This window comes from Cantharellus anzutake (assembly GCF_015039405.1).
Source record: "Cantharellus anzutake strain C23 chromosome Unknown EI90scaffold_14, whole genome shotgun sequence".
NCBI classification, from domain to species: domain Eukaryota; kingdom Fungi; phylum Basidiomycota; class Agaricomycetes; order Cantharellales; family Hydnaceae; genus Cantharellus; species Cantharellus anzutake.
Window position 1 is genome coordinate 350,168 of NW_024066964.1, and position 12,987 is coordinate 363,154.

Below are 12,987 nucleotides of genomic sequence, written 5' to 3' on the forward strand. Positions count from 1 at the left end.
CCCGGAGGGCCTCGAGTTCCGAAGGAGAGAGAGAGTACATAGTACCCAAGGGTGGGGAGGTGCCTTCCTCAAGGTCGATCTTTAGGTCGTGCTCACGGTGCGGTGCCAGCGTCGAGGCTTTGCTCTTACTGAACACATCCGCGAACTCGTGATACTCCTTCGGAACGGCCGAGAGGTCGACGGAATCGGTGTGGGATGAGGCAGCCCTCAAGCGGCTTTCCTCGGAAGGGATGGTTAGGCTGAAGGATACCGATCCTTCAAGTCGGCAAGCCTTCGCGAATGCGGAACGGCTGACGAACTCGATAGATGGTAATGGGGGAGTAACAGCCTGTGACTGAGGTGCTGGCGAAACATCAGATGGTTGGATGTCGGACGACGGCAGTGGTGCCGGAGACGACGGGGGAGAGCTCAGAGTGACTGTCTTGGTAGGTTCGGAAGTTCGGAACGTAATACTGCTTGAGACCCAGTCAATCAACGGATTGTAGCGGGTAAGCCAGTTGTGTCCTAGGACTAGGGAACATGATCCATCCAGCGATGTGACAAAGAAAGTCGTGGGGGTGATGTTTCCGGAAGCGAAGTGGAGGGGAATATCAATGGCACGGGTTATGATTGAGTTGGTGCTACCGTCGAATAGGCGTAGTTGTAGGGGTTTGATCTGGTATGTCTTCAAGGCCAGCTTTTTTACGAAGGTGTCGTCGATGAAGCAGTCCGAAGACCCAGAATCTATGAGTGCGGGTACGTTCTTGTCATATCCATCCCCGGCCATCGACTTCCGGTCCCTCCGATTCCTCCGTTCCAACTCCGCTCCTCCCTCACTAACCTCGGAGCCCCGTTATTCCGCAATCCTCTTGGTACCCCTCGATGGTCACCACCCCCTCATTTCAATTTATTACCTACGCCTCCCTAAGTACGGAGCCCCGAAGACTTCCGGACAGCTCCGACGTCCGCTAGCGCACCCCCGCCTCCGCTGGGCAATACACTCGCCTGCCCTGCAGAGTCCACCTTCGGGCTTATCCCTCCTTTCCGTTTCTGGGTTATCGCCTGCCTTTCCGCTAACCCTGTGAACCGACACGTCGGTAATATTCAGTCAGCTAAAGGTTAAACCCCGTTAGCTCCGCTCCGTTCAGCTCCGCCAATTGCGGAACCGTCTCCGCTGTAACCATATATATATCCCACTTGTACATAGGTTACGCCCCAGTAGAAAAATCAACTAGAGTTACCCCCCTAGGTTCTAATTGCCAGTCAGTAAGTTAGGGCACGGACGTGTCACTAGGCACAGCGCCCCTGGCAGAAGTCGCTGAGGCCGAAGCCCTCCGTTACGGAGACATTCCTTCGTCTCGACCCTGGTCTCTGACAGTTCTCATAGGAGCGGAAAAGTTTATTTTGTGTCCTACTATTGGACGGAGGAGGAACAGGAGGAGAAGAAGAAGAAGAGAAGCGGAGAGAGGTGGATCGATCTACGGAAGTAGTCGGAGGGGGTGGAGGAGAGAGTGGTACATCAGCAACACTATCTACAACGGGTAGAACATTGCCCGAAGGGTCAACATTGAAAGGAGACAATAGACCATTTGAAAGAGAAAAGGAAATGGGAATGTGGAGGGAGGATAAGTCGGAAATGGAAGACACGTTTAAACGCACTTCTTTGAGCGCACGGAAGGAAGGATCGCAACCCCCGGTCCGTGCGGAGTCCATGGGGGTGCGGACTAATTTTTTGCTTCTGCGGAAGCGGATCCTTGCTCCTCAGTCTGGGCCGAACGGGCCTTAGAGGCGCGAGAAGAAGACTTGGGACAATCCTTGACCATATGGCCAGACTGACTGCAGAACATACAAAGTTTCTCGTCGAGACGGCGCTTACGCTCTTGTGGCGTGAGCTTGCCATTGTCTCCGAGTTTAGAAGAGAGGTCCGGTTTAACGGAGCTGGCCTCGGACTTCTTATTGTCCTTCGGAGGCCTACTACCGGAAGCGGAGTTGAAAGAGGAGGAAGGGACGGGGTCGGAACGAGAAGCGGCAGTGGACTTGTCGAAAACATTAGAGGAAGAGGGTTTCGCGTGACGTGTAACTTCCGATTTACGCTCCCAATAGCGCGCATCGAGAGTTTGGGAAAGGGTGCGAAGCTCAGAGAGAGTAGAGGGTTTACCTACTCTGGCAATATCATCCTTGATACGTTCCGGCAATCCATTGTAGAAGAAACGACGAAGCGCGGCTTCTCCATAACCGTGAAGTTGAGAGGCGTGTCGATTGGACTCGACAACGTATTTATTGATGTGGTGCCCGTCCTTCATGTCCAGTGTCATCAGTTGAACCTCGGCGTCGCCCACAGGATCGTGAGGGCCGAAGTTAGTTTGAAGTTCATTAACGAACTCTTGATAGTCATTCATCCATCACGGACGAAGCATGGAATTCTGGTCGAATAACAGGTCCGGCTCGAACCAATCGAGGGCCATTCCCTTGAGGTAGGACTGTGCAAATATGACTTTAGTGCGGTCGCTAGCGAAAGCGAGGGGACGGTCCTGGAAGTTGAGCTCGCTTTGGACCAAGAATACTCGGAGTTCTCAGGGATCCTTCCCGTTGAACTGTTCGGGTTCGCGGACCTTGGTCCGGAGAGCAGAATTGGGCCAATTGTGTAATGGCCACGTTGGAGGTGGGTTCGGCATCGTCGGTGGTTGGGACAGTGGGGATGGGAGGATCAGCAGGAGGAGGGTCGACGAAGTCGGGGACCTCGGAACCGAGTCCAAAGAAGTGGGCAGGATCTATGGGTTGTTCCGTGGTGTCTCCGAAGTCGGAGTCTGCGACTGGTGATCGATTCCTAACGGGGCGCATGATCGGAGTCGATGGGAGAGGGGTTTCAAGGTTAGAGAAGCTTCGAAACTCAACTGGGTTTCTCGCCAATCGACTAGGACCAGGCTGAGAGGGTTCTGGGGAAGGTGAAGCGGAGTTGGGGACTAATGTGCGTAGTTGCAAACAAGTGCGAAGGACTTTTGGTGCCATACAAGACGTGTACTAGTCAGGGAGTAGAAAAATACTGTCAGAGACCAGATTCGAGATGAAGGAATGTCTCCGTAACGGAGGGCTTCGGCCTCAGCCACTTCTGCCAAGAGCGCTGTGCCTAGTGACACGTCCGTGCCCTAACTTACTGGCTGGCAATTAGAACCTAGGGGGGTAACTCTAGTTGATTTTTCTACTGGGGCGTAACCTATGTACAAGTGGGATATATATATGGTTACAGTGGGGACGGGTCCGCAATTGGCGGAGCCGAACAGAGCGGAGCTAACGGGGTTTAAGCATTAGCCGACTGAATATTACCGACGAGTCGGTTAGCGGGGTTAGCGGAAAGGCAGGCGTTAACCCAGAAACGGAAAGGAGGGATAGGCCTGAAGGTGGGCTCTGCAGGGCAGGCGAGTGTATTGCCCAGCGGAGGCGGGGGTGTGCTAGCGGACGTCGGAGCTGTCCGGAAGTCTTTGGGGCTCCGTACTTAGGGAGGTGTAGGTAATAAATTGAAATGAGGGGTGGTGACCATCGAGGGACGCCGAGAGGATTGCGGAATACGGGGGCTCCGAGGTTAGTGAGGGAGGAGCGGAGTTGGAACGGAGGGATCGGAGGGACCGGAAGTCGATGGCCGGGGATGGATATGACACAACTCATAAGAGTGCGGCTACATTGGGAATACATGGTAGCCGATAGAGAAGCAACATGAGATAGGAGAATAGATCATGCAGACAAGGGGGTGATAGCAGGTAAGGGGTGACGTGATAGCGGAAATAGCACATTGAATACAACCTGCATTCTAACTATGGCAAATCACATGCAGATATCGGCTTACAGGTACTCAACCTATCCAGATAGGGGACCGGGCTGGCCAGATAACCGTCCATGCCCTGACACCATGGGAGGCTGTAAAAGTCATGTAATTTGTCAGAAAATCCATGGAACTCCATGAAATTCCATGGAGCCCATGGAGCATCTATCACTTTTCACAAGTTACTGGCAATTTTGGATGATTCTGGAGTGGAATTGGAGACTTAGCAAGGAGGGACCTTGGCCTCAGTGATTCAAGGGGAGTGCTGTGTCATTGCTGGTTGTCCTGTTGGCCCTTAATTTCAGACATAGTGAGTGAAGAGTCTCTGGGGGGCATTCTAGTCAATTTTAGACCAAGGGTCCATCAAGTATGTACAAGTGTCTATATATAATGGAGAGACAGAAGCATGAGAAAACAAAGGGAGTCCAAAGTGGAACAAAGGGGTTATGGATGCAGGACTACACTGAGGGTCAAGGGTTAGACTCTATGGTGCATCCGAAAGGAGGTAAGGAGGGTGAGGGCCCAGAGGGGCAGGAGGATGAGGGGAAGTGGGGTGGATGACTAACGGCTAAATGGAAAGAAGCAGTAGTCCAAATAAGGATGAGGGAAAAGTGTGAAGTATACACTACAGATGGCAAAGGTGCTGAGGTAGGTCCATGAAGCTCGGAGGTAATGGAGCTTATGGAGGCAGGGTTGGAAGTCCAAGGAATATTGGTGATGGTGTTACATGAAATGAGGTCACCAATGCAATGGACTTAAGCCGAGGTGGAGTCAAAGTCCAAGGTTGTCAGAGACCGGATCTGGGATGAAGACAACGTCCCTGTGGCAGAGGGCTTCGGCCTCAGCGACTAAACCAGGAGCACTGTGCCTAGTAACACGTCCATGCCCTAATTTACTGACTGACAAGGAAACTAGAAGAGGGGGAAACTCTAGTCGATTTTATCACAAGGGGTAACCTATCTACAAGTTATGTATATATAGTTACATAGGAGGTGGGCCCATAAATGGTGGGGCCAAATGGAGCGGAGCTAATGGAGTTACAGGTTAGCCAACTGAATATTACCGATGAGTTGGGTTATGGGGTTAGCAGGGTGATGGGCTATAACCCAGAAATGGAAAGGAGGGATCGGGCTGAAGGTAGACCTGCAGGGAAGGCAACTGAGTGCCTCACAGAAGTGGGGGTGTGCTTGCAGATGTTAGAGCTGTCCAGAAACCTTCAGGGTTCCTGAAGGGTTTCTTACTTGTTTTGGGGACGGTATGTTCCATTCCCCATTCACCTCAGGCCTCAGTTGGTCCGTCTAAGTATACGCTTTTAGTTGCTGTATATTGACAGGGTAGAAGTAAAGGCTCCTCCACCTTTTACAGCTACCCTGAGGGTTTATATACATTTGAATACATTCTTGGCACAAATAAATAGAGAAGCTTCCACAATGCTAAATTAGCATCGCGACATAGATATCAGACAACACAACATCAATTGATGTTGTGGGCAGAATATAGACATGGGCTGGGGCCTCACAGTTCTGTACTTAGGGAGGCATAGGTAATATATTGAATTGAGGGGGTGGTGACCATCAGGGGAGTCGGAGGGGATTGTGGAAACCAGAGGCTCTGAGGTTAGTGACAAAGGAGCAGAGGCAATCCAGAAGGACTGGAGGTGGAGGAGGGTGATGGCTGTGAATGGATATGACAGAGCTTGGGGACATGATGGGATCTTGGAGTGGACAGGGATAGGGTAGGACTCTGGAGGTGGTGGAGAGGGGGGTCTGGAAGTTGAATCAGGATTGGGTATGTACAGATATGGCAGACAGCTGGGTTACTGGTGAAATATTGTGTGTGCCCATTGAGTTAGGCATTGTGATGATTAGATCCTTGGCTGCAGGTTTGAGGTGTTTGTCACATGCATGTGCAGCCTCTATAACAATAGAGCAGTGAGTAATATCCTTTTTTGGTGGTGCCATTGGGACACAGTGATTTTTTCCCCTAAATTGCAAATCACATGTTTTGCCTGATGTATCCATCAAGATTTGATGTGCAGATTTTTTTGATGGTTGCTGTAAGAGGTTGACAACTTGAGGTTGGAGGTGGTAGGGTTGATAGGCTGGCCACAGGTACTTGGAGCATACTGTGTGCATGGATATGACTTGTTCAACATGGGAAAATTCCATGATGTTGCTAGTGGTTACTTGGTATTTGTGATACAAATGTACTGGTAGCAGGGCATTGTGATGTGTATCAGATAGGGAATGTCAAGTGGGGCTTTTGGTGACTTGGCAAGGGAGTGACTTAGATGGTGGTGGGTGGCAACTTGGCACTTGTGTAATGAGCATGCCAGCATCACAGGTGTTGGGTGTTCATGGTATGGTCCTGGGAAACAAGACATGACAATGTTTGTCAAGTGCTAGAGGGAGAGTATCCTGGTGAGAGCCACCAGAAGAATCAGTGTAGCTGGATGTATTAGATATAATGAGGCTTATACACACACAAAAGGTGGGGTGTTACAAAGACAGCACACAAGGTTTTCATAGTTGTTGGTGAAACTGAACTGTTAGTGAATCCATAAACCTGAGTTTGGACCAGGGTTTGGTTCAGGTTCAGCCTTCTCATCCCCTTTTCAAGCCAGTTTGGGTTCAGGTTCGCAAAATTTCACCTCTGAACCAAACCTAACCAAACCACAGTACCCCAATGTACTGTGCACCAGTACAAAAGAACACCTCCTCAAAATTAATAACTCTTAAGTAATGGGAATAATGTGGAACCAAGTCATCCATAGCTGGATTGTTGTTATTGGGTATTACCTGCACTGCAGGTCACTCTGTCTGCTTTGTAATTATGTAAAACATGCCACTTTTGCTTATGTGTTGTTTCCTGCATTGTATTACTTTTGCATAATCATCTGCCTAATCAGTGTGTTATTAATATGTTATTATTGAGTTCAATTGCTTATGTAAACCCAATTGATCATTTGACCCATCATTTCCATCCATTGTCTTTTTGTGTTTTCATGCAATCTCATCATCCTCTCATCCTCTCTTTCCAACATGCCACATGGAGTGGTTGTGAATAGAGCATCATTGACATCCCATAACAATTGTATGTTATTGTGACCTCATGCCCTCAACAATGTCACATATGCATTGAATGGTGTGAGTTGTCCTTTCAGTGGCGTTCCAATATCTGCCCATAGGTATTCCATGGTCTGACTGAAAGGTTGCTTACTATTTTGGGGATGGTAACATTCTGTTCCCCCATTTGCCTCAGGCCTCAGATATTCCATCTAAATATAAGCTTTAATGTGTTGTATATTCAACAGGGTAGAGGTAAAAGGCTGCTGGGCCTTTACAACTATGAGGTATATGTCATATCCATGCATACCCGATCCCAACCCGACTCCTGGACCTCCTCCTTCACCACCTCTGGAGTCCTACCCTACCGCTGTCTGTTCCGATATTCACCTTCGGTCCTGACACCACACCTCCTCTCACCTCCCATGCCACCCCCACACCTCCGTCCCTCTCCTGTCCTATCTCTGTCCGCTCCGATACTCACCTCGGACCAAACACCACACCTCTCGCCACCCTCCTCCTACTCCTCCTCCCACTCCTCCGCTTCCTCCCCACAACACCTCCACCCTTCCGTCATCCTCCTACTCTTCTCCTGTCCGCTCCGATACTCACCTTTGGACCTGACACCTTTCCTCTCCTCCACACCTTTCCTCTCCTCCACACCTTTCCCCCCTCCACACCTTTCCCCTCCTCCACACCTTCCCTCTCCTCCACACCTTTCCTCCTTCCTCTTCCTCTCTCTTCCCTCTGGCCCTCTTCTGCCGACCTCCTGCCAAGTTACGACCTTCCACCGCTGTCCCATACTTCATACTCGGACACCACTTGTACCTTTGCTCCGAGCTTCCGTCATAGCTCCTACCTTGGACTTTGACTCCACCTCGGCCTTAGTCCATTGCATTGGTGACCTCATACTATGTAAACACCATTGCCAATATTCCTTGGACTTTCAACCCCGCCTCAGTAAGCTCCGCAACCTCCAAGCTCCATGGATCATCTTTGGCACTTTCACCACTTGTAATGTATCTCTCATGTTTTCCCCTCATCCCTATTTGGACTGCTGCTTCTTCCCATTCTCTCTGGGCTTCACCCTCCCTACCTCCTTTTGGACGTACCACAGGTTCTGCCTTATGACCTTCGGTACCACTCTGCTTCTGTCACCCCTTTGTTCCCATTCGGATGCCTTCATTCTGATTCGGATCCCCTTTGTTTCCTTGTGCTTTCGCCCCCTCCATTATATATATCGGCGCTTGTACATACTTGTTTTAGTCCTTAGTCTAAAATCGACCTGAAATGCCCCCTAGAGACTTCCTGCTCACCTCCTATGAAATTAAGGACCAAATGGACAAACAGCAATGGCACAGTGCTCTGCTTGAGTCGCTGAGGCCAAGGTCCCTCCTTGCTAAGTCTCCGGTTCCCCTCTGGAATTGTCTGCCCTTGCCCAGTTCTAACAGTATATATATGTAAATTACATATCCTGGCACAAATAAATAAAGATTGGATAGGTCTGATCACTATCCAGGCAACACTGTCTGGTGGAGCTTGGTATTCCAGGTCATCCAACAGTGGGTCAGAGACAGACTGGAGGTTGGGGCAGAGCTCCAAGGGTGATGGGGTGTTGAAGGGACTCGGCTTCAGTGACTCAGAACGGAGCACTGCACCCATTACGTTCTCGTTGTCCCCAATTTGTCAGGGGAGCTGGTGATGGAGGAACTGAGGCTGCCAGCAGGAGGGGGCCAGAGGCCCCCCCTCACTACTTAACGATGGAGGCGTTAGCGAGGGTCAATCGTTGTCACATGATTCTTTTTGGGTTCTATGCCAAGGTGCCTTTATGCACGCCTGTTACTCAGCTCTTGGTTTAGGGTAGAGCAGCAGACAAGTAGGACACAATAGATGTCCTAGAGGAGGTTTCGATTCGAGGGCTCAAAACTTTTTATATTATAACTGGGGGTAACTATTTACTAGAGGGGTACACATGTAAATATATCAGAACAATTTGGATCCAAAGGTAAACAAAGGTTACCAAGGGGAAGGAGAAGTAAATAGAAAAGAACCCACAGGACAAATGAGGAATAGGCGAAAAGCCTGAATTATGTCTAAGGTTTGTGGAGTGGGAGAATTCAAAGCCAACTGAATGGCAAGGCCTGGAACCATCTAAGAATAAGCAGGGGACTACAGAGAAAGACATCTGGAAAGGTCCAGAGCCTGGAAGTTGTAGTCTGGAAGATTGGGGTTGTAGAAAATATCAAATGATAAAACAATAAAGTTTATCAAGACCGGAGGTAAGGTAGGAATGGGGAGGTACTGGAGGTAAGGAGGTACTGGAGGTGATGGAGGTGTGGAGACTGGAAGTAAGAAGGAGGGTGGATAGGCAAGTTGAGGTTTATCAACAATGAGCAGGTCCATCTCCTTTGAATGAGGGGTCTGAGGAGGTGGAGGTGGGGTAGTGGAGGTCCAGAGGTGGTGCAGACATAGATGGGAGGCAGAGTGGGAGAGAGTTGAAGGAGGAGGTAGTCCTAGGGCCATTGGCATCAACCGGAGGCAGCAGAGAGACGTTGGGAGGGCTGGTGGAGCTAGCCTGGACCCGGACCCGCATCCGGACCCACTTCCACCCACTATGCTTCCCGCATGCACACATGCTCCATGCGCTGCATGCTCCGGGCCCGGTTCCTACCCCTTCATGTGACTTCCGGGTATCCCCGGAAGTTTTCCTGATATGGTGGCCACTGTGGGAAGATGAGAAGTTAGCTTCCTTCTCATCTTCTTACCCACAGTAGGTTGTGCCCTGGATAGGGCTGGTTACACCAGCAGGCTGTGGACCATAGGGGAGGGTCATGGGGACCCAGGAGTCGTCCCCTGACATGGAGGTCATAGGAGTCATATAGGAATAGGGCAGAGGGAGGGGGAAGATCCGGGATATGTGTGAGGTCTTTGGGTAGCTCAGCAAGCAGTTACCCAGAGGTTCCTGCTTACCCACGTGACTATATGTATCTAATTTACATATGACTCGGGGTTCGGGGCTATTGCCCTGACATTCTCCCCCCTTGCATTGCATTTGCGATGCATACAGGGTTGATAGTGAAATAAAACAAATTTTTAATAATTGATTTACATTGAGTTTGGAATTGTCAATGAGTGTTTTTGTTGTCGCCATTTTAAAGTGGGCAATTTTATACATGTTGGTGAAGGAGAGAGGGAAGGTTTGAGAAGTAAATGAGTGTGGGCCATTACTTTGAAGTGAACGGCAATACATGGGTATCCCAGGGAGAAAGATAGTGGAGTTTGTCGAAAATGAATTTTGACCCAAAGGTTGTATGTCTTTGGTGTTCCTCACTTGTTTCATGAGGGTTCGTGTGTAAGTGGTGTTTACACATGAGCGGTGGTGGATGTGGGTCTTTTGGCGGAGTGGAGATTTCCGCAATTGTTACTTGCGGTTCCTCGCATACAGTATTGTGTGTGGGGCCTCGAGTTGGGGGAAGGTGTTTTCACGGGCGCCTCGATGGTGTATTACCGTGTCACTTTCCCCTTTTCTCAAGGGTGGAGTCATTGCCCTGGAGGAGGGTTTTCCTCTGGGTTGTTCATCTGGACATCCGATTGCTGCATTGGATGCAATGACGTAGCCTGGGCTACATTGTCAGGCTGTGGGCTCGACGAAGTGGGTGCTCCCTGGGTGGGAGCGGGTTGTTGTGTTCCTGAGCTACTTGGCTCAGGTGTGGAGTACGGTAGGTCTACCGTGCTTCCCGTGGGGAAGGGTGGTCGTTGGGCTGGTTGTCCAGTGTGGAGACTTGCATCTCTTTCCCGGTATTTGGGAGCTTTCACTTCCTGTTCCGCAGTTCTTGCAGCACGTTCCTCAGGAGTCCTGAGTGGTTTGAACTGGGACTTTAGATAGGCGGCTTTGCCTAGGCTTTCCCAGGAGATTTTTCCCTTATTCTCCAGGGAATTATACTCCTCCGCGAGTCTTGCAATACTCAGGAGTCCCAAGAAGTATTTCTCAGTTTCCTTCACTTTATCGCAAAGGGTTCTGTGTCCCTTGCCGCTTTTGAAGGTGGCTTCGGCCTGTTTGTACCAGTGTACGAATTCTTTCCCACTCACGCTTGTCCACCAAGCATATGCAGTGTCGTGCGCCGCTTCTGACCCTGCTATTCTCCTCATGGGGAAGTTGGGGTCGAATGTTACATCGACTGGGGCTTCGACTTTGCCAAACTCGTTGAGTTCAGCGGTCTCGTATAGCATGTGGACACTTCCCTGCAGGGTAGCTTGCCCATAGGGTGCTGAGGTACTCAGCAGCCCACCACCTCTGGCAGTGGTCCCCATTTTAGGGTCTGCCGTCGGTTGCCTACCGCTCTCCCTCTTCCCCTTGACATGGGTTTGCCCTTCTGAGGGCGGGCCCTTATGCAACCCGGACAGGGTCGCCTGCCCACGGGGTGGCAGGATAGTCGGTGCCCCACCCCTTGATGTGCTAGTCCCCATGTGGGGTCGCGCCTCATGAGGCCCAGAACCGTATCCCCTCCCCCTGACCTGGGAGGCCCCCATCATGATGGGTTTGGCAGCGAGGTCTGCCAGTGCGCATGCCTCTCTGAGCTCACGTTTCAGTAATTTGATCTCCCTTTTTTGGAGATTGACTTCTCTCTCTGTGTCTTTCAGAGAGTCGAAGATGCCCTCAGCATCTCTTCGTGCTCTGTTGTATTCGCACCTCCAGTGGGTGCAATGGTTGCAGGCGTCTTCTGACGCTGTAAGGGGGCAAGGGATCTACCACCCTAACGAGAAAGAGAGGGGGCCACAGAGTTGGGAATGCTCAGGGGAGGTCCGGATGATGAGGAGGGGGGAGGAGAAATGGTCCGGTGCTATGTGATAAAAATGATAAATCTCGTAAATCTCACTGATAATCAAACTGATGGGAACTCTGTCCCTGCACGATGTCTTGAGCCTCTTTGGCTTCGTGTTCGCCGCTCTGGGCGCTGGTAAACTTTGCTAGAACTTCATGTTCTTGTTGGGAGCACCTCTCTGTTGGGGGAGTCCTCTTTTTTAAATACAGGAAAGAGGGTAACTATAAATATGAAAGAAGTATCTGTGGAAATCCGAATGATCCGACGGGTTTAGGAAGGCAACAGATCCACAAGGAACACTTAAGAAAAAAGCAATATCAAAGAAATATTGACGTTGTTAAGGAAATAAAGAACCATGGCGATCGAAACAACCGCTGAACCAAATGCGTCACTCGTAACATCGTTCGACCCGTGTTAACAAGGGCTTTCCAACGATACCAAATTCGTCCGGATCGGTGGAGAATTGATGGAGATACAGAGGAAGCGACGGAATTTGCGGGTGACAGTTACCCAATTTGGAAACTGATGGTTGTCCGTGGTCGGGAATGGCTTGAAAAAATCGGAAGAAATATGAAAAACGTGGAAGGAATATATAGAACAATGGTAGATGTGTTTCGGGAGTGGGGTACTTGACATGGGTGGTAGAATCGCGATAATCAGCTTGTTTGCGTGGTACCGGCTGTGCCCGCCTACAACGCCCTCGAGTTATCAGACCGTGCCTGTTTGGACAGTCTGGACGAGGAGCCGCTGTCGCTCCCCCGTCTCCCTCCTACGAGGGACTTCATTTCTTTCAGCTCCTCACAGAGCTGACCTGTCTGAGCAGCTACCACTGACGCGATGGCTGATTCCCAGCCTGCATTTGGCTGGGGTGTTGTTGGACCTGGGCCAAATTGGCCGATGCAGGGGTTAATCTGGCCAGGGAAGTTCCCTGGGGAGTATGCCTGGGGCTGCAGCAGCAAATGCTGCCCCTGGAATGGCGCTTGTTGCGCCATTGGTGCAGTTTGCACCACGTATGGTTGGAAGCCCCTCTGAGGAGGCTGAGGGTATGCGGTGCCTGTTAGCAATGCGGATGGTTGTTGGTTCGCAGCACTCATTTGTGCTGCATGTGTCGTGTAGTCCATGGCACTTATCTGCGCCTGGTGTTGTTGTTGTTCCGGGGAGCCTTGCTCCCTGGGTTGTCGTATTTCGATATCCGGTGGCTTATTTGGATCGAACCAAGGGTTGCCTCCCCCAGAGAACAACATTTCGTCATTATGTTTCTCGTGGTGGTGGGAGGGGTTTTCATTCTTGCATGGGGATTCAC